The 20,274-nt window shown below is 42.1% G+C and overlaps 1 protein-coding gene across 2 annotated transcripts in view; it reads left to right on the top strand.

Moving 5' to 3' along the window:
• LOC126457288 (organic cation transporter protein-like) overlaps nucleotides 1-20,274 on the top strand; it is a 312,321-nt gene that overhangs the window by 15,882 nt on the left and 276,165 nt on the right. The window contains exon 1 of one of the 2 annotated variants that reach the window (XM_050093459.1): nucleotides 12,920-13,082. The exons of the other annotated variant lie outside the window; for it this stretch is intronic. The gene's annotated coding sequence lies outside the window, so the exon portion shown is untranslated. Of the gene's footprint in view, nucleotides 1-12,919; nucleotides 13,083-20,274 lie in introns of those variants that run through there. 2 annotated transcript variants of the gene reach the window in all.

Genomic DNA, 20,274 nt, shown 5'->3' with positions numbered 1-20,274 from the left:
ATGGGGGCTTAATTAAAATAAAATGAAAATAATTTTTAAGTTTTTAGTTTAGCAGCTGTATGTCCGATTACGTAGTCTCGTAAACGGTTGGCCCTGACTAGTATTTGTACGCAATATGACTGCATAGAACAACAACAAAGAATGAAATGAAAATTTTCGTTAACACAATTAATTAATTAAGTCCCCAGCAACTATAAAACCTACGAAACCAACAAAGCACAAGTATAACTGTTCTGTGTGTGGAAGTGTGATTCAACGTACGCATCTGGCACGGTTCTACTTCAATAAGACAAGAAATTTTAAATACAATTTATACTGAAGTAATTAAAAAAATATAAATACTGTAATTGCGTAAGGAAACCAGAATTACTCTAATACAAGAACACGAGCCAGATGCTTTGTTGACTGAAACTGTAATGACGCATTATTTAAGACACTGAAATAATGAGAAAAAAAAAGAAAAGTAGTTTGTTACCTTCATTTATATTGATGAAAAGCACTCTAATCATTACAATATCTCCACACCGACTCGCTACTACCACATCTCAACAAGAACTCCCTACTGCCACATCTCGACAAGCACTCTTCACTACGACATCTCAGCAAGCACTACTTTCTACGAGTTCTCAACAAGCACTGCCCTCCGCTACTTCTCAATAATCACTGCCAGTGGAGGCGGCGAAACAAAACTCTCTGGCGCTGTGGCTCAGTGTAGCCACCTTTCAATATATCACAAAATGTATCAATAAAATGACAAAAAATTGTTACAGGCGGAGCAAGAGTGAAACGCAAATGTTACATAAAGAGTTCAAAAGCCCAAGCAACACAACTCCTTCGATCTCTTTCTTTGCGTCGCTTTACTGAAAATACTACACCCTTGAACAGTTCTGAAGACTCTACTCCGATGTATTTGATTCCGCAATACAAATACACAGAATATATGGAGTATGTGCAGTACATTATGAGGAACCTGATTCACCATTCCCCAAATGTAAATGTCAAATTTAATCGGGTTTTTCTAACCTCTACAATACTCTTCAATAATCAGCAGCACGTCAGCAAAAAAGTCTAGAAGTGCTGCCCATCACGTAAGGCTGACACACAATGAGAACATTATCAACTCACGCACATTACATTTGGTTCTGATGAACGGCTGCAGTCTAGATTAACGTCGAGATCTGTTGCCGTTAAGAATTTAGAGTTCATACTATGAATCTGCATTGTATGGTCAAAAGCCTCCAGACATACTACCTCAAGATTCTAAAGAAGCCTGTTGCGTGTAAAACCACCTTCGCCGGCCGCTGCAGTCTAGATTAACGTCGAGATCTGTTGCCGTTAAGAATTTAGAGTTCATACTATGAATCTGCATTGTATGGTCAAAAGCCTCCAGACATACTACCTCAAGATTCTAAAGAAGCCTGTTGCGTGTAAAACCACCTTCGCCGGCCGCTGTGACCGGGCGGTTCTGGGCGCTTCAGTCCGGATCCGCGCTGCTGCAACGGTCGCAGATTCGAATCCTGCCTCGGGCATGGATGTGTGTGATGTCCCTAGATTACTTCGGTTTAAGTAGTTCTAAGTCTAGGGGACCGATGTCCTCAGATGTTAAGTCCCATAGTGCTCAGAGCCATTTGAACCATTTAAAACCACCTTTCGCTAATCGTCTGGCAGTTTTCCCTCTAACTAACTGTATGATGTACTGTCTTCAAGCTTTATTAAGCACAATGAATTTTTACTATCCCAAATTCACATGAAGCCAGCAGATGCTCAAATTCATCGAACAAATATTAAGATTCAAATTGTCTTTGATCAAGGCAGGTCATCAGATTCGTCTGGTTTTCTTCAAAGCGTCTTACAGTGCTATCTAATCGACAGGAGTATTATAATATTGACACAGAAAAAAAAAACAGATTCAAAAGGGCGAGGCAGAAAGAGAACAATGTATTGTTCAAAATGATCCGCGAACCAAAAGTAAATGTCAGGGACAATCATATCATTGTCACAGTTCAGAAAAATACTGTTCACCAAGCAGCCAAAATTTTCACACATGTCCATATCAGTGCTGGCTGTACATATTACATATATTCTGTATATTTCCACTTTGGAATCAATGATCAACTTGCACTGTGGTTCATCGCTTCATGGGACCGATGACCTAGCAGTTTAGCAGTTTGGTCCCTTTCCCCTCTTTTAAACCAACCAATCATCACTTTATAAAAGCTATCTGCTCTGCAGACCAATAACGGCGTTATTTCACAGTATCCTTATAAATTGCTATACGCTGTGCGTACGGGGGGGAAAGGGGGTTTGTGCATGTCCGTGCGGCAATACGTCTGTGTGTGTGTGTGTGTGTGTGTGTGTGTGTGTGTGTGTGTGCGCGTGTGCGCGTGCGTGTTCATTAGGAAGTTCATCGTCCTTGTTACTCTGTTTTTTTCTCGTTATAGTAAGTATCCAAGAGGATCACAAAGGGATACGAATTTCATTAGGTGAAAAGTTAAGTAGAGGTGAGAGTGGACAGAATCCTGAACGTTGACAGTTTGAGAGCTGCAGAAACGTACGAGAGGTAAGATAAGGGCTTACTAATTTGGGTGGATTTATCGTGAGCGAAGTGAGTGTTTCCATTCTTGAGTTCCAACTATTAGTCTTCCTTCATAGTCCGAGAAAACTAACCACAGGAAAGGCAGATGCTAGACTCAGAACCACTGGGCGAATCCTCAGGAAACGTAGTTCACTAATAAAGGAGGTAGCTTACAAATCCCTCGTTCGACCAATACTTGAATACTGCTCGTCAGAATAGAACCCGTGTCAGACAGGATGGATTCAACTGGAAAGAACAGATTTCAGTTGTTTGTTACAGACAAAATGTGAAAGATATAAACACAATGCGCATGTCACTGGATACAGAAGGATTCAGAGTTATATGTTAGAGCAGACACTAGACCATGCTCTCAACATGAGGACCTTACGGTAGTCAGTTCCAATCCACACGCGAATCAACAGATCCCTGTTTGTTAAAGCAACAGCTTCAACACTTAGATTTCTCAGTTCTTGAAGACTCTGTTTTTTATGTACCCCAACTTTTGGTCAGGTGAATACAGGGTTATAGATATAAAATCAAATAGGGGTAATGCAGGAGTAGGTTTAATAATGAATAAAAAAAATAGGAGTGCGAGGCAGCTACTACAAACAGCATAGTGAACGCATTATTGTGGCCAAGATAGACACGAAGCCCACGCCTACTACTGTATATATGCCGACTAGCTCTGCATACGACGAAGAAATTGATGAAATGTATGATGAGATAAAAAGAAATTATTCAGGTAGTGAAGGGAGACGAAAACTTAATAGTCATGGGTGACTGGAATTCGATAGTAGGAAAAGGGAGAGAAGGAAACATAGTGGGTGAATATGGATTGGGGGAGAGAAATGATAGAGGAAGCCATCTGGTAGAATTTTGCACAGGGCATAACTTAATCATAGCTAACACTTGGTTTAAGAATCATGAAAGAAGGTTGTTTACATGGAAGAGCCCTGGAGATACTAAAAGGTATCAGATAGATTATATAATGGTAAGACAGAGATTTAGGAACCAGGTTTTAAATTGTAAGACATTTCCAGGTGCAGATGTGGACTCTGACCACAATCTATTGGTTATGAACTATAGATTAAAACTGAAGAAACTGCAAAAAGGTGTGAATTTAAAGAGATGGGACCTGGATAAACTGAAAGAAACAGAGGTTGTACAGAGTTTCAGGGAGAGCATAAGGGAACAATTGACAGGAATGGAGGAAAGAAATACAATAGAAGAAGAATGGCTAGCTTTGAGGAATGAAGTAGAGAAGGCACCAGAGGATCAAGTAGGTAAAAAGACGAGGGCTAGTAGAAACCTTTGGGTAACAGAAGAAATATTGAATTTAATTGATGAAAGGAGAAAACATAAAAATGCAGTAAATGAAGCAGGCAAAAAGTAATACAAATGTCACAAAAATGACATCGACAGGAAGTGCAAAATGGCTAAGCAGGGATGGCTAGAGGACAAATGTAAGGATGTAGAGGCTTATGTCACTAGGGGTAAGATAGATACTGCCTACAGGAAAATTAAAGAGACCTTTGGAGAAAAGAGAACCACTTGTATGAATATCAAGAGCTCAAATGGAAACCCAGCTCTAAGCAAAGAAGGGCAAGCAGAGAGGTGGAAGGAGTATATAGAGTCTACACAAGGGCGATGTACTTGAGGACAATATTATGGAAATGGAAGACGATGTATATGAAGATGAAATGGGAGATATGATATTGCGTGAAGAGTTTGACAGAGCACTGAAAGACCTGAGTCGAAACATGGCCCCGGGAGTAGACAACATTCCATTAGAACTATTGACAGCCAGTCCTGACAAAACTCTACCATCTGGTGAGCAAGATGTATGAGACAGGCAAAATACCCTCAGACTTCAAGAAAAATATAGTAATTCCAATCCCAAAGAAAGCAGGTGTTCACAGATGTGAAAATTACCGAACTATCAGTTTAATAAATCAGAGCTGCAAAATACTAACGCGAATTCTTTACAGACGAATGGAAAAACTGGTAGAAGCCGACCTCGGGGAAGATCAGTTTGGATTCCGCAGAAATGTTGGAACACGTGAGGTAATACTGACCTTACAACTTATTTTAGAAAATAGATTAAGGAAAGGCAAACCTACGTATCTAGCATTTGTAGACTAAGAGAAAGCGTTTGACAATGTTGGCTGGAATACTCTCTTTCAAATTCTGAAGGTGGCAGGGGTCAAATCGAAAGGCCATTTGCCGGCCGAAGTGGCCGCGTGGTTCTGGGCGCTGCAGTTTGGAACCGTGAGACCGCTACGGTCGCAGGTTAGAATCCTGCCTCGGGCATGGATGTGTGTGATGTCCTTAGGTTGGTTAGGTTTAAGTAGTTCTAAGTTCTAGGGGACTAATGACCTCAGAAGTTGAGTCCCATAGTGCTCAGAGCCATTTGAACCATTTTTGAAAGGCTATTTACAATTTGTACAGAAACCAGAAGGCAATTATAAGAGTCGAGGGGCATGAAAGGGAGGCAGTGGTTGGGAAGGGAGTGAGACAGGATTCAATCTGTATATTGAGCAAGCAGTAAAGGAAACGAAAGAAAAATTCGGAATGGGTATTAAGACCCATGGAGAAGAACTAAACTTTGAGGTTCGCCGATGACATTGTAATTCTGTCAGAGACAGCAAAGGACTTGGAAGAGCAGCCGAACGGAATGGACAGTGTCTTGAAAGGAGGATATAAGATGAAAATAAACAAAAGAAAACGAGGATAATGGAATGTAGTTGAATTAAGTCGGGTGATGCTGAGGGAATTAGATTATGAAACGAGACACTTAAAGTAGTATAGGAGTTTTGCTATTTGGGAAGCAAAAGAACTGATGATGGTCGAAGTAGAGAGGATACAAAATGTAGACTGGCAATGGCAAGGAAAGCGTTTCTGAAGAAGAGAAATTTGTTAACATCGAGTATAGATTTAAGTGTCAGGAAGCCGTTTCTGAAAGTATTTGTATGGAGTGTAGCCATGTATGGAAGTGAAACATGGACGATAAATAGTTTGGACAAGAAGAGAATAGAAGCTTTCGAAATGTGGTGCTACAGAAGAATGCTGTAGATTAGATGGGTAGGTCACATAACTAATGAGGAGGTATTGAATAGAATTGGGTAGAAAAGGAGTTTGTGGCACAACTTGTCTAGAAGCAGGGATCGGTTGGTAGGACATGTTCTGAGGCATCAAGGGATCACCAATTTAGTATTATAGGGCAGCGTGGAGGGTAAGAATCGTAGAGAGACACCAAGAGATGAATACACTAAGCAGATTCAGAAGGATGTAGGTTGCAGTAGGTACTGGGAGATGAAGAAGCTTGCAGAGGATAGAGTAGCATGGAGAGCTGAATCAAACCAGTCTCTGGACTGAAGACCACAGCAACAACAATAACAGAAGAAAATCACAATGTGCGAGGTCTGGTGACCGGGACGGCCTAAAACAATCAACAAGTACTTGTTTTCCGTCTCTTCCAAACCAGTGGTGTGGAATAGTGTTGTTAAGATAACGCCGCACCTCAAGGTAAACGTGAGATGGCGCGCCTTCTTGTATAATAGTGAAGTCACTGGAATCTTCGTGAAGTTCAGGAAGCAACCAGTTTTGCAGCATGTCCAGGTAAGACATTCGTGTTACAGTTTCCTCCACGAATAAAAAAAAAAATCATAAACTCGGTGAACAGAAACGGCAAAAAAAAAAAAAAAATTCATTTTCGGTGAGTGTCTTTCACGTTCGACGATGATGCCAGGATTTTGTAACCCCCAAATTCTTATATTATGACGGTTTACTTTACCCAATAGATGAAACGTTGACTCGTCCGAAAAGACGAGTTGGTGGGAAAAATGTCCTCAGCCATCTACTGGAGAAATGAAATGCAAAATTCGTATCTTCTGTTATGGTTGACGGAACGCAATTGCTGCAGTAACTGCAACTTGTAAGGCTTCATATGCAGACGCCATTTCAGAACGAGCCACACCGTCGTCTGAGGAAGTTGAATTTCCTGGCCTGCCCTCTTGTAGACTTCCGAGGTGTCCAGGTGAGTGCATCTCGGACACGCTCGACATTTTCACCAGACAGGCATAGCCGACCAATGCTTTTCCGTTTGCATATGCAACCAGCTTCCATGAATTTTGTATGCTAGTCGTAAATCTGTCTGTGCAGAGACGGCTTCTTGCTGAATCAATGGCGGACTGGAAGTTGCACATGAACAGTGAATTCACTTTGCGCAAATTCCAACAAAAAAAATTATCTTGCGTTGTAGTCGTCATGTTCCTACAAGCAAACAACTGCGCAGCTCTGTGAATACTTTGAACCTTCCACTCTCCAGTGACGTGCGCAAAGTGTTTCTATCCTTTACGGTTTGTCTGTAGTAAACAATTGAAGTTATTCTTTTTTTTAATTGCCCTGTAGAGAAGATCAAAATATGAGTAGCGTATATCGTTAGGTTCATTTAATAGCACGAAAGCGACATAGAGATGATGAGTCAACCCCAGTGGCAGTCGTTGCAAGAGAGGTGTTCTGCGTAACGGTGCCGATTATTGTTTAAGTTCCGAGAGCGTACTTTTCTAAAAGAGTCAACAAAAATATTGCTTCCTCCTGCGTATATCTCGCGGCAAAGACCATTAAGGTAAAATTAGAGAGATTCGAGCACACCCGGAGCCTTACCGACAGTCTTCCTTCCTGCGAACTATTCGCAGTTGGAACAGGAAAGGCGGAAGGTGACAGTGGGTCACAAAGTGCCCTCCGCTACACACCGCTAGGTAGCATGCGGAGAATAGATGTAGACGCACACTATGTGATCAAAAGTATCTGGACACCTGGCTGAAAATGGCTTAAAAGTTCGTTGCACCCTCCATCGGGAATGCTCGAATTCAGTAAGATGTTGGCCCACCCTTAGCCTTGATGATGGCTTCCACTCTCGCAGGCATACATTCAGTCAAGTGCTGGAAGGTTTCTTAGGCAATGGCAGCTCATTCTTCACCAAGTGCTGTACTGAGGAGAGGTATCGATGTCGGTCGGTGACGTCTGGCACGAAGCCGGCGTTCCAAAACATCCCAAAGGTGTTGTATAGGATTCAGGTCAGGACTCTGTGCAGGCCATTAAATTACACGGATATTATTGTCGTGTAACCACTCCACCACAGGCCGCATTATGAACAGGTACTCGATCATGTTGAAAGATGCAGTCGCCATCCCCGAATTGCTCTTCAACAGTGGAAAGCAAGAAGGTGCTTAAAACATCAGTGTAGGCCTATGCTGTGCTAGTTCCACGCAAAACAACTAGGGGTGCAAGCCTCCTCCATGAAAAACACGACCACACCATAACACTACCACCTCCGAATTTTACTGTTGGCACTACACACCCTAGTAGATAACGTTCACCGAGCAATCGCCATTACCCACACATCTACATCTACATCTACATCTATACTCCGCGAGCCACCTTACGGTGTGTGGCGGAGGGTACTTATTGTACCACTATCTGATCCCCCCTTCCCTGTTCCATTCACGAATTGTGCGTGGGAAGAACGACTGCTTGTAAGTCTCCGTATTTGCTCTAATTTCTCGGATCTTTTCGTCGTGATCATTACGCGAGATATATGTGGGCGGTAGTAATATGTTGTCCATCTCTTCCCGGAATGTGCTCTCTCGTAATTTCGATAATAAACCGCATCGGATCCTCACAATGTGTACCGTGATTTGTCACTCCACATAACGTTTTTCCACTGTTCAGTCGTCCAATGTTTACGCTCCTTACACCAAGCAAGACGTCGTTTGGCATTTACCGGCGTGATATGTGGCTCATGAGCAGCCGCGTGACCACGAAATCCAAGTTTTCTCACCTCCCGCCTAACCGTCATCATACTTGCATTGGACCCTGATGCAGGTTGGAATTCCTGTGTGATGGTCTGGATAGACGTCTGCCTATTACACATTACGACCCTCTTCAACTGTCGGCGGTCTCTGTCAGTCAACAGACGAGGTCGCCCTGTACGCTTTTGTGGTACACGTGTCCCTTCACGTTTCCACTTCACTATAACGTTTGAAACAGTAGACCTAGCGATGTTTAAGAGTGTGAAAATATCGGGTACAGACGTATAACACAAGTGACACCCAACCACTTGACCACGTTCAAAGTCCATGAGTTTAGTGGAGCGCCCCATTCTGCTCTTTCACGATGTCTAATGACTACTGAGGTCGCTGATATGAAGTACCTCGCAGCAGGTGGCATCACGATGCACCTAATACGAAAAACGTATGTTTTTGGCCGTGCCCGGGTACTTTTGATCACGTAGTGTAGACGTAGATGTAGAATAGGCTAGCATGGAAAGCATCATCAAAACAATCTTTGAACTGAAGACTACAAAAACAACTACAGAGTAAATAAGACTCATGCATTGTTTGAAGCTGTTTAATTGTGGAATGGGTAATAGCTGGACGAAAAAGAAAAACGTGACACAAACCTTCACCTATATAAAGCAAAAATCAGGGATAATGAGAAGAGAAAACATTTCTTGCTTTTAATTCGTACATTGTGTAGGTCAGTTTTGACTAACGTACCTTGCTTTCAGTATGTCCCTTGTATATAATGCTCCTGACTGTACGTATGATATGAACACTTTTTAAAAAATCTGGATAAAATGAGATTAGAAATTAGTCACAAAGAACTCAGGGTAACGCATTCTTTATCCAGTAAGATCGTTGACTCGAAATCAGTGAAAATGCATCTGAAAGTCGTGGAAAATGCGAAATCAGAGCAACCCCATCAGACTTTTCAGAGGTACGCCCGTTTTAAGCCGGGTTCATACAAGCAACTAATGTGGCGCCACAGCTTACAGCATTCTGTAGTGGCATTAGCTACCGTTCACACAGGTCGCCAGAAATTCTACGTAGTTGCAGAGCTTTTAGTACGGTGTCAATTGAAATAATATGGGCGGGAATGAATGTTGTAGCACAGATTATGGCATTAGAGCTGTCAGAAGAGTTAAGTACAAGGAAGACGAAACCCAAATTTTGGATCTGAAAATAGATTTCGCACCAAGATAGAACGGGGGCCACAAACACCTTTACAAAAGAAATAACATCCGGAGGCGAAAATGCTGTCTGCAATGGCAAACCTACAAACATTTGGCCTGTAAATGGCATGTGTAAATATGCCCCTCTTCCAAGATTATAGAATCTTATTGTATTCGTTGATGTAAGCATTTAGAATAACTTATTTTTAATTTACAGCTGCCACAACACACTCGGGAGCTATTACCTGCATATAATCCACTATTTATACAATGGTCACATAAATCACGAAATTTATACGGCTCATTTTTTTTGGTTACATAGATGAAGTTTATTTATTTATTCATCCAATAATCTACATCTACATACATACCCCGCAATCCACCATACGGTGCGTGGCGGAGGGTGCCTCGTACCACAACTAGCATCTTCTCTCCCTGTTCCACTCCTAAACAGAACGAGGGGAAAATGACTGCCTATATGCCTCTGTACGAGCCCTAATCTCTCTTATCTTATCTTTGTGGTCTTTCCGAGAGATGTAAGTTGGCGGCAGTAAAACTGTACTGCAGTCAGCCTCAAATGCTGGTTCTCTAAATTTCCTCAGTAGCTATTCACGAAAAGAACGCCTCCTTTCCTCCAGAGACTCCCACCCGAGTTCCTGAAGCATGTCCGTAACACTCGCGTAATGATCAAACCTACCAGTAACAAATCTAGCAGCCCGCCTCTGAATTGCTTCTATGTCCTCCCTCAATCCGACCTGATAGGGATCCCAAACGCCTGAGCAGTACTCAAGAATAGGTCGTATTAGTGTTTTATAAGCGTGCTCCTTTACAGATGAACCACCTCATCCCAAAATTCTACCAATGAACCGAAGACGACTACCCGCCATCCCCACAATTGCCATTACATGATTGTCCCACTTCATATCGCTCTGCAATGTTACGCCCCAATATTTAATCGACGTGACTGTGTCAAGTGCTACCCTACTAATGGAGTATTCGAACATTACGGGATTCTTTTTCCTATTCATTCTTTACACCAGTCACAAATCCTGTCCAAGTCATCTTGTATCCTCCTACAGTCAGTCAACGACGACACCTTCCCGTACACCACAGCATCATCAGGAAACAGCCGCACATTGCTATCCACCCTATCCAAAAGATCATTTATGTAGATAGAAAACAACAGCGGACCTACCACACTTCCCTGGGGCACTCCAGATGATACGCTCACCTCCGATGAACAGTCACCATCGAGGACAACGTACTGGGTTCTATTACTTAAGAAGTCTTCGAGCCACTCACATACTTGGGAACCAAACCCATACGTTCGTACCTTAGTTAGGAGTCTGCAGTGGGGCACCGAGTCAAACGCTTTCCGGAAGTCAAGGAATGAAGCAACCGTCTGATATCCTTCATCCATGATTCGCAAGATATCATTTGAAAAAAGGGCGAGTTGCGTTTCGCAGGAGCGATGCTTTCTAAAGCCGTGCTGATGCATGGACAGCAACTTCTCTGTCTCAAGGAAATTTATTATATTCGAACTGAGAATCCTGCAACAAACCGATGTTAAGGATATTGGTCTGCAATTTTGAGGATCCGTCCATCTGCCCTTCTTATATACAGGCGTCACCTGCGCTTTTTTCCAGTCGCTCGGGACTTTACGTTGGGCAAGAGATTCGCGATAAAAGCAAGCTAAGTAAGGAGCCAGTGCAGTAGAGTACTCTCTGTAAAACCGAATGGGAATCCCATCAGGACCTGGCGATTTATTTATTTTCAACCCATTCAGCTGCTTCACAACCCCAGGGATGTCTATCACTATGTCCTCCATACGAGAATCTGTACGAAACTCAAACGGCGCTATATTTGTACGATACTCCTGCGTGAAAGATTTCTCAAATTCTAAATTTAAAATTTCAGCTTTCGTTTTGCTGTCTTCCGTTGCCAGGCTAGACTGAACAGTGAGTGACTGAATGGAAGCCTTCGACCCGCTTACCGATTTTACGTAAGACCAGAATTCCTTGGGTTTTCAGCAAGATCGTTTGCTAAGGTATGACGGTAGTAGTGATTGTATGCTTCGCGCATCGCTCTTTTTACAGCAGCACGAATCTCTACTAACTTTTGCCTGTCCTCATTCTCCCGATCTTTCTTGTACCGCGAGTGCAACTGTCTTTGCTTCCTGAGCATTCTCCGAATTGCGCTGTTAAATCTTGTAACATTGTGGGACACGTCATTGGTTTTCTAATAGTGCCCTTCCCTCCCCCCCCCCCCCTCGCACCCACCCCTCGCCCCCGTCCCCCCTGACACACACTCACACACACTCACACATACCCACACTGCTGCAGAAAATCAAACATTGCTAGCTTTTCCTGTAGTTCCAGAGCTACGAAAGTGTACCTGCCGACCCCTGTTTTCACTTTTCTCGGTAATAAAATGAAAACGCATTGAAATCGAATAGAGTACAGCAGCTATTACTCAACGATAACTGCGACAGTATGCTCGTGTTTCGAAATAATTCCACCAGGGAGCAGTGGTGGAACGAAAGTGGTGCAGCAAGGTACAACTAAGTTGAACTTTTTATGGCATGACAAAAGTTGCGTCTCGTAATTTGCGCCACTAAAAACTGGGAGTTCACTCATGCAACGAACTGCATTGCAACTGCTTTTGTTGTATATATGAACCCGGCTTTATGGTACGGAAGTTTACAGTTTCATTGGGGTTACTATACACCGAATGGAAGATCGAATTTGACAAATGCAGGGAAGGATTCAGCAATGCCTTGTTCTCACTGTAAAAAAATAAAATAAAATAGAAATTTACAGCAGCAAGACTGGGTGGGATTTAAGCCCTACTCCCCCGAATGAGTGCCTAGTATCGTAACCACTGCTTTGCCTGGTTCCGTTTGCGTTTACGGTTCGCACGGTACTTGTCGCGAACACTGGCGGCGGCTTATGCAGTTCGTCTGCTGCTCGAGGATTTGCCGCTGCGCCTGCGGTGTAAGAGATTTCACAGGTCACACCGCCTCGTTGCCTCCAGCGCCGCGGCACACTCCCTCTCACTTCAGGTGTGGTGCCGTGTTCGCACATTAATGAAGCACCGCGCGTATTTCGCTTCCGCGACGCCGGTGTCCCACGTGTACCTGTGCTCGACGCGTTCATTGCGCCAGTGTTGGCAGCATTGTGGCCGAGACCTTGCTCGCTACAGAAAGGACCTGCCGGATAGCTGGGAACGCGTGGCGGAGCGTGGGATACTCTTCGCTGGCGCAAGTCGTTACGTGGACGACAGTAAAATGCTGACCGCAGTTCGCTTTACCCGCACCTACCGCAACAGAAAGACAGTGGAGGCAGAGGGGTTTCCCCCCACCTGCGGAGAAAGTCTCTGGCCGCGAATCAAGTACTGTAGTCTGCTGCGACGTCTCAGTTCGAGAGGAGCGTCGGAACAAACTGCCAGCTAAGCCTGCGACCTGAAGCACCCTTGTGCGTTACGGATGTAAAGGTATGCGTAATACTTCACTTTTAATCCGCAAGAAGATAGCATGTACTGTGGATTATCTTCTATGTCACCATTCACGCTTCTTCCACTACGTGCAGACTGAACGCAAAGTTATACGTCTAAAACGCTCCATCATACCGTTAGGTCGTAGGTGTGCAGCTTCTGTTCACACAAAACTCACATATTCGTCAGATTTTTGCGTATTTTCTGCACTATTAATGTGTTATCCATAAACGATGCCAGGATCAAGAATATATTCCTTTGGTAATCGTTTGATACAGGCTATTCAAGTTGTACGGCGTATGTCTGGCATAATGCTTAGCAAATTGCAGGTCTCATTGAAAGCACGGATGTTTTATTATACAATCACCGTCAGAAAAACTGAACACCTTGAACGACTAGAAATAGGACGTTCACATTCACAGGACATGTACATTAGTGTGTTCCGCAGAAATGATGGCCATCATTTTGAAGCAAACATTATCTGATGCCATTCCTGTCATCAGTGATGTCGTTTCCTACACCACTGCCGTTTAGCATGTATCGGCATATTCGTCAATGGTAGGCCCAGAAGCGGACGACCCGCACGTAACCCATGCCATAATAAACGGCGAAGGATTGCCACCCCTGATAGTACACGATGTGTTTCACTGTTGCGCCACAGCCGAGAAGGACGCAGATCTGTCCTGTCATGCCATTCTGATGAGGTGTCGATCTTCCCGGGGGGAGGGTCCCACACGAGCAGCAGTTTTCTGGATGGATGTATTACATCTCTCATGCTTGTAATGTGCCCTCTGAAAACTCACTGATTTGATAGTTCGCGCTTACGTCTGCGAGGCATCCTGCACGTCTGCTCAAGTCACACTGAACCATTACCTTCGGTTTGTAGCAAACCTTCGGTTTACTGGTAGGCGGTGTTGCGCCGCGATGTCGATGTTGACCTTGCACCCGCGGGCCGACATGGTTCAAATGCTAATAATTTCTGCAGAACATATCAATGTGCATGTCCTATGAGTATTAACGTCCTATCTCTAGTCGTTCAAGGTGTTCTGTCTTTTTTCTGAACACGAATGTATACACGTGATGCAAGTGTTTCTTTCATAACGTAATGATTGATAAGGAAGTATTCGAGGTGCAACTATGCGTCAGACCCTGCTAAAAGTTAAGTGCAATCGAAAGGCTACGTAATTCTGGTGAAAACACAAATGTAAGAAAACGTATAATGTGAGATGATTCAAATAATGATTTTGTTTAAGGCGATTTGTACAGGGCTCAAAAGTGAATATGCTTTAAGAATGTAGTATCTGCATTAAGAATATCAGATTAAAAAGAAAAATTGGAAAGTTTTGTTACGTCTCATTATACATAACTAAAGATGCAACCTTCGTCTGTATTGTCTTGTTACCGACGCTGGACTTTATCATTGCAAGCGCTAAATTGTTTTTTAGATTGCACAGTTCGAACCATCTCATAAAATACACTTTCGAAATAGTCCTATTTGTGTCTTAATTTGGAAAAGCTGTTGTCTCATTGTTATAGTTTGCCATTTAAAGACTTGTTTGATACATCCGACCACGTTAGTCGATCGCGAGCAAATGTTTTGATAACAATTGCAACCTCCATCCATTTGAAACATTCACTATATTCAAGCCCCAACTACCTCTACACTTTTTACCCTCCACTCTCCTGTATTACTAAATTAACTATTCGTGGATGCCACCAGATGCGTCTTTTCAGCGTATCTCTTCTTTTAGTTATGCAGTGTCACACAGCTACTTTCTCTTTTATGCCATTTCGTAGACCCTACCCCACCATTAGTTAGCAGATCTAACCATCTAATCTTCCGCTTCAGAAGCCTTTATTGCCGTCTGTACATTATGAGTGTATGGTCCACGTTTCAGTTTGAAAAGTTACTGCATTTGCAACTTACTGAGAAGGTTTATTTCTGGTGAAACGCCTATCCACAGCTTTTATCGACAGTTTGCATCGCTTTCGTCCTATAAGGAACTACATTAGTGAATTAATAAACTTTTCTGGTTCTATTGCACGTGACTGAGATGTAATACAAATTCGCTTCCTAAATTCCCTTCAAGACGGAATCGGGAATTACGCCGTTCATGGTCATAAAACTGATTTTCTAGTGGTGTGAGCGGTTTCATTGTCTTTTTTTTTTGTTTGTTTGTTTTGACTGTTAAAGCGGTCTCCTGCGACATTGGAGAACAATCGTTCTACCACGCATCCGCTTCCGCGTTCTCGAGAGCGAATCGCAGCTCACAGACAACTGAAGAAACATGAGCGAGGCGTGTCAAAAAGAAGCAGTATTAGAGTCTAACATCCAGTTGATGACTTGGTCACTGTTGAAGAACACAAGCTCGGACTGGGGAAGAGTATCCCTTTCAAAGGAGCCTTCCCGACCGTAACAAATTTAGGGAAATCACGGAAAACCTAAATATGGCTGGCCTGATAAGAATTTGAGGTTACGTACTCCCGAATGCGAGTCCACTGCCTTACTGTTGTATCACTTCGCTCGATGCAACGTGTAGGAGGTGTGTGAGCATAGTAATGAGACTAATGTTTTATCTACCAATATTTTTATTTTGTCAAAAAACAATATTGTATCCTTCAGAGAAGTTCGCTTCGGGAGATACACACCGACGGAGTCGTTATACCAGCCTTGGTGGCAGCGCTGGAAGTCTTCAGTTGGTAGGCCTTCAACATGTCGGTCACATTCTTTTGAATGTTCTCCAAAGCCCCAAAATGACGACCTTTTAAGACGTTTTTCAATTTTGGAAAAAGAAAAATGTCACAGGGACTCAGGTCAGGTGAATAGGGGGACTGTGAAACAACAGGAATGTCTTTTGAAGTAAAAAATTCGCTGATGGGAGTGGCCGTGTGACATAGGACGTTGTTGTGATGCAGCATCCACTTGTCTGGGATATCAGGTCTCACACGATTCACCATTTTTTAAAGTCTTTCAAGAACATCTTTGTAAAATATTTGGTTGACAGTTTTTCCTGAAGAAACAAATTCATTACGCACGATACCGCTACTGTCAAAAAAACCAGATCAGCAGTGTTTTGATCTTTGATTTGCTCATTCTAGTTTTTTTCGAACGAGGAGATGTCTTAGTGTGCCACTCCCCACTTTGCCGCTTTGTCTCAAGATCGTACAAAAAAATCCAGAATTCATTAGCTGTAATCACACGGCTGAACCATTCATGATCATTGGCAGCCCTCTCATGAAGATCAGTGCACAGGTTCCTTCTATTGTCCTTCTGCTCAGTTCTTAGCTTTTCAGCGCCATTTTGGTACAAACATTTCATATGTGCAAAACTTCGGTCAAAATTTGATGTACGGTAAAAGTATTTAAGTTTAAAGGTCACCCATCATCCTCATTATTAACCGTCGGTCTGATCTCACAAGAGCAGACACACGTTCGTCGTTTTCGTCGGTTTCTGACGTTGAAGTCTCGCTGAGCGAGGTTCATCTTCAACATGTTTCCGGCATTCCAAAAATGATTTGTGCGAGCGAGAAACTCGTGCTCTTGATAAGGAATGTTTCCATACGTCTGTTTCATCTTTTTAAACGCCACACTAGCAGATTCCCCTAATTTAACGATATACTTGATTGCATAACGTTTCTCTAAATTCCGTTGTTCCATTTTCGTATCACACTATAAAAACACAACATCAGTGATGCCGCTCTCAAAACTCACATGATGGCTGCATGGAGCTGAAACTCGGATTAAGCTTCTGGAAGGGATGAACACACCGGTCTATTCAAAAACAACACAGCGTTGCCAGATCGACCACAGTGTTGTCAGTCTCATTACTTTTCTCACATACCTCGTATCCACGTATCGGTGATTGTAACTGTTATACTGGCGTTTCTCGTGCAAATACGACTTCTAGCTAAGCGCGTGCTAAGATCACAAAACGAACACGTTAAATAATGATTTACTCCGTACTTCTAAATTATCGTTGGCCGTACTGAGGGCTCCTATTGAGGACTGATTACATATCATTTCGGATAGGAACTGCATTGAGTGAATGTTCCGACTTCGTAACTCACGAGCAAACATTTAAAATAATGTATTGTACTGTTATTACATCTTCCACAAGTTGAGCAATGTGGCAACTATGGCTAATGTTAACTGATATTGTAATAGAGAAAAAGGATACGGAACATCTGTGGAAGCAGATATTCTGATTCTATAATGTAATACATGAATATTACTATATATTTCTGTTGTTTCCTGACATTGTCAGATTGGAGATACGCATGCTATGATTGTTAAAAAGTTACGGAGTCTTATAAATAGCCCTTTATTAGCCAAAATTGAAAAAATTATTTCGGCTTAAACAGCTAACTATCGTCATATCTGAAATTTTATAAAAAATTGCAGATGAGGTAGAGTAATGTGACACAAACTGTCATGACAAAAAGTTACGCAGTCAGTAGAACAAACATTATTGTGTGTAGTCACCAGGCCGGTAGGAGACATACTGTGATCAGTAAATTACATGCTTGTGCTTAAGAGAGTTCATAGCCCAACCTATTTCTACATCTAGCTGCACTTGTACAAAAAGTTGGCCTACGAACGCTGTTAAGGCCGGTATTACACAATCAAATTTCTTTGTCCAATATCTTTGTCCAATATCTTTGTCAAAGATATTTGATAGTGTAATAGGGACTTTGTCAAATGTCGTCCAATATTTGATCAAATGTAGGGCCCCGCTGTATATTTGATCAAAGAAACCGCTTGTCTTCTGTTCACTGCAATGTGACATGTTACCACATGGAGCGCTAGCATCGCTGCAGCGTTCTGTCGTCTGTAGTGTTTTTATAACCATTGCCGGTAAATACAACTGGTGTGTGCCGACAACTACAAAATTAATAGAGATGTCTGAAGCTGATGAGGCGCTTTACAACGTGAGGCACCCTGAATACAAAACTAGATTAAGAAGATTGGAGACCTAACCTAACCTAACATAACCCTCCCCTGTAGCATGGAATCGGAGTGTTATAGTGAGCCTGTCTTCTGAAGATGTAGCAGTTCTTAAGTGAATATTGTGCTTTGTGATATGAGGATACACTTCATTGAGCACATACAGAAATGTATGCTCATCCATTCTTAAGTAACTGATGTACGACTTGACGTCTTCCACTGTAAGCTCACGTAATAAGTTTTGTTGAATGCTTTTATCGTGTCGTCGTAAAACCCATGGCTTCACCCAGATTAGATTAGTTTTTCGTTCCATAGATCCGTGAAAAGGAGATCCTCGTGGATGTGGAACATGTCGATTTTTTTAAGCTGAAATAACAATACTAATAGTATGAATAAATGCAATACATCATTTGTTTCTATTAAAAATTTCGCCAATGGAGTAGAAGGAGTTGGCCAGTAGTAAGTCTTTCAGGCTCCTTTTTAACTGATCTTTATTTCTAACTAAATTTTTTATGTTTCTTGGCACATTATTGAAGATGAGTGTTCCTGAGTAGTGGACCCCTTTTTGAACTAAAGTAAGTACTTTTAAGTCCTTGTGCAGATAATTTTTGTTCCTGGTATTGTATGTATGAACTGAGTTGTTTGTTGGAAAAAGAGATATATTATTTACGACAAATTTCATTAAGAAGTAAATATACTGAGAGGCAGTAGTTAGTATACCCAGTTCTTTGAAGAGGTTTCTGCAGGAGGTCCGTGAATTTACTCCACAAATAATACGTATTACACGCTTTTGGACCTTGAAAACTTTTGTTTGACTTCAAGATTTACCCCAAAATATTATCCCATATGACATTATGGAATGAAAGTATGCAAGCTTTTTCATTTTTATGTTGCCTATGTCTGCTAACACTCGAATTGAAAATACATATTTGTTAAGGCCTTTCTGCAGTTCTGTGGTGTGCTCCTCCCAACTGAATTTATTATCAAGTTGTAATTCCAGGACTTTTAAGACTGTCAACCTCGTATGTATGGTTCCATTTTTTCCCCCAACTTCTTTTCCGCATGTGCACACAATGCAATTGGAGTACGTAGAACTGCTGCGGTTAATAACAAGTTGTTGTCAGCCATCTTGAACTTTGACGAAAAATTTGATGACAGTGTAATACCCCTTGTAGCGCTACGTCAAAGATCTTTGTCAAATATATTGGACGGAATATTGGATCACATCTTTGATCAAATCTTTGACAAAGAAATTTGATAGTGTAATACCGGCCTAAGCACAAGAATGAATTTTACTGATGACAGTATGTCTACTACCGGTCTGGCGACTGCATACGGCAATGTTTGTCATACTTGGTATGCACTGACTTTGCGTTACGTTTGTCAGTTCGTGACAGACCACTCTCGGTCATGTGCAGCTGTCTGTAATATTTCAGATCTGAAGATAGCTAGCCGTTTTAACTTAAACCAATTATCAATGATTATAAATAATTTTTGCGATTGTGGCTAGTGAAGGATTATTTATAAGCATCCATAACTTTTTACCATACATTATATCAGCCCCTTACCATTAGATATAGTTATTACATTAGTTAGCTGCAAATGTGAGGAACCCTTGTCACGACTGCTACGGCGCAGGTTCGAATCCTGCCTCGGGCATGGATGTGTGTGATCTCCTTAGATTAGTTAGGTTTAAGTAGTTCTAAGTTCTACGGGACTGATGACCACAGATGTTAAGTCCCATAGTGCTCAGAGCCATTTGAACCCTTGTCACAGGAGTCTGAGTGAAGACAGTAACAATGCAAGCTATGTCAAGTTATCTGAGCAGTTAATGAAGGTCCTACAAAGCCTAAACAACTATTAATTCAGGCCAGAATGAAATAAGACGCCACAAATTTGGTGAAATGTATTCGGACAAAAAAAGTAATGTAAGCAGCTTTTGTGGTTTGCATCAACAGATGGAATCGAATTCCTATAATTTGTTCTGAAAAGATGGTTGCTGTCAGCGCACAGAAAAAAAACGGAGTATGATGAATATATTTTAGAAGTCCGAAGTGTCACATAGTTGATTGACAGAAACGTTGCATTCTGTGGAGATGATGTAACTCCCACCGCTGCCAATGTAAACAACTTTTGTGCGATACAGCCACCTGTGTAGTAGCTGATTTTAACAGCTCTCAGCAATATATACGCACGTGTAACGTTGTGTACAGTTACACAACTTTATACCAGCCGTTTCTCGGCTGCC

Source organism: Schistocerca serialis, chromosome 2 (genome assembly GCF_023864345.2).
Source record: "Schistocerca serialis cubense isolate TAMUIC-IGC-003099 chromosome 2, iqSchSeri2.2, whole genome shotgun sequence".
In the NCBI taxonomy this organism is placed as follows: Eukaryota; Metazoa; Arthropoda; class Insecta; order Orthoptera; family Acrididae; genus Schistocerca; species Schistocerca serialis.
This window is presented reverse-complemented; position numbering and strand designations above follow the sequence as displayed.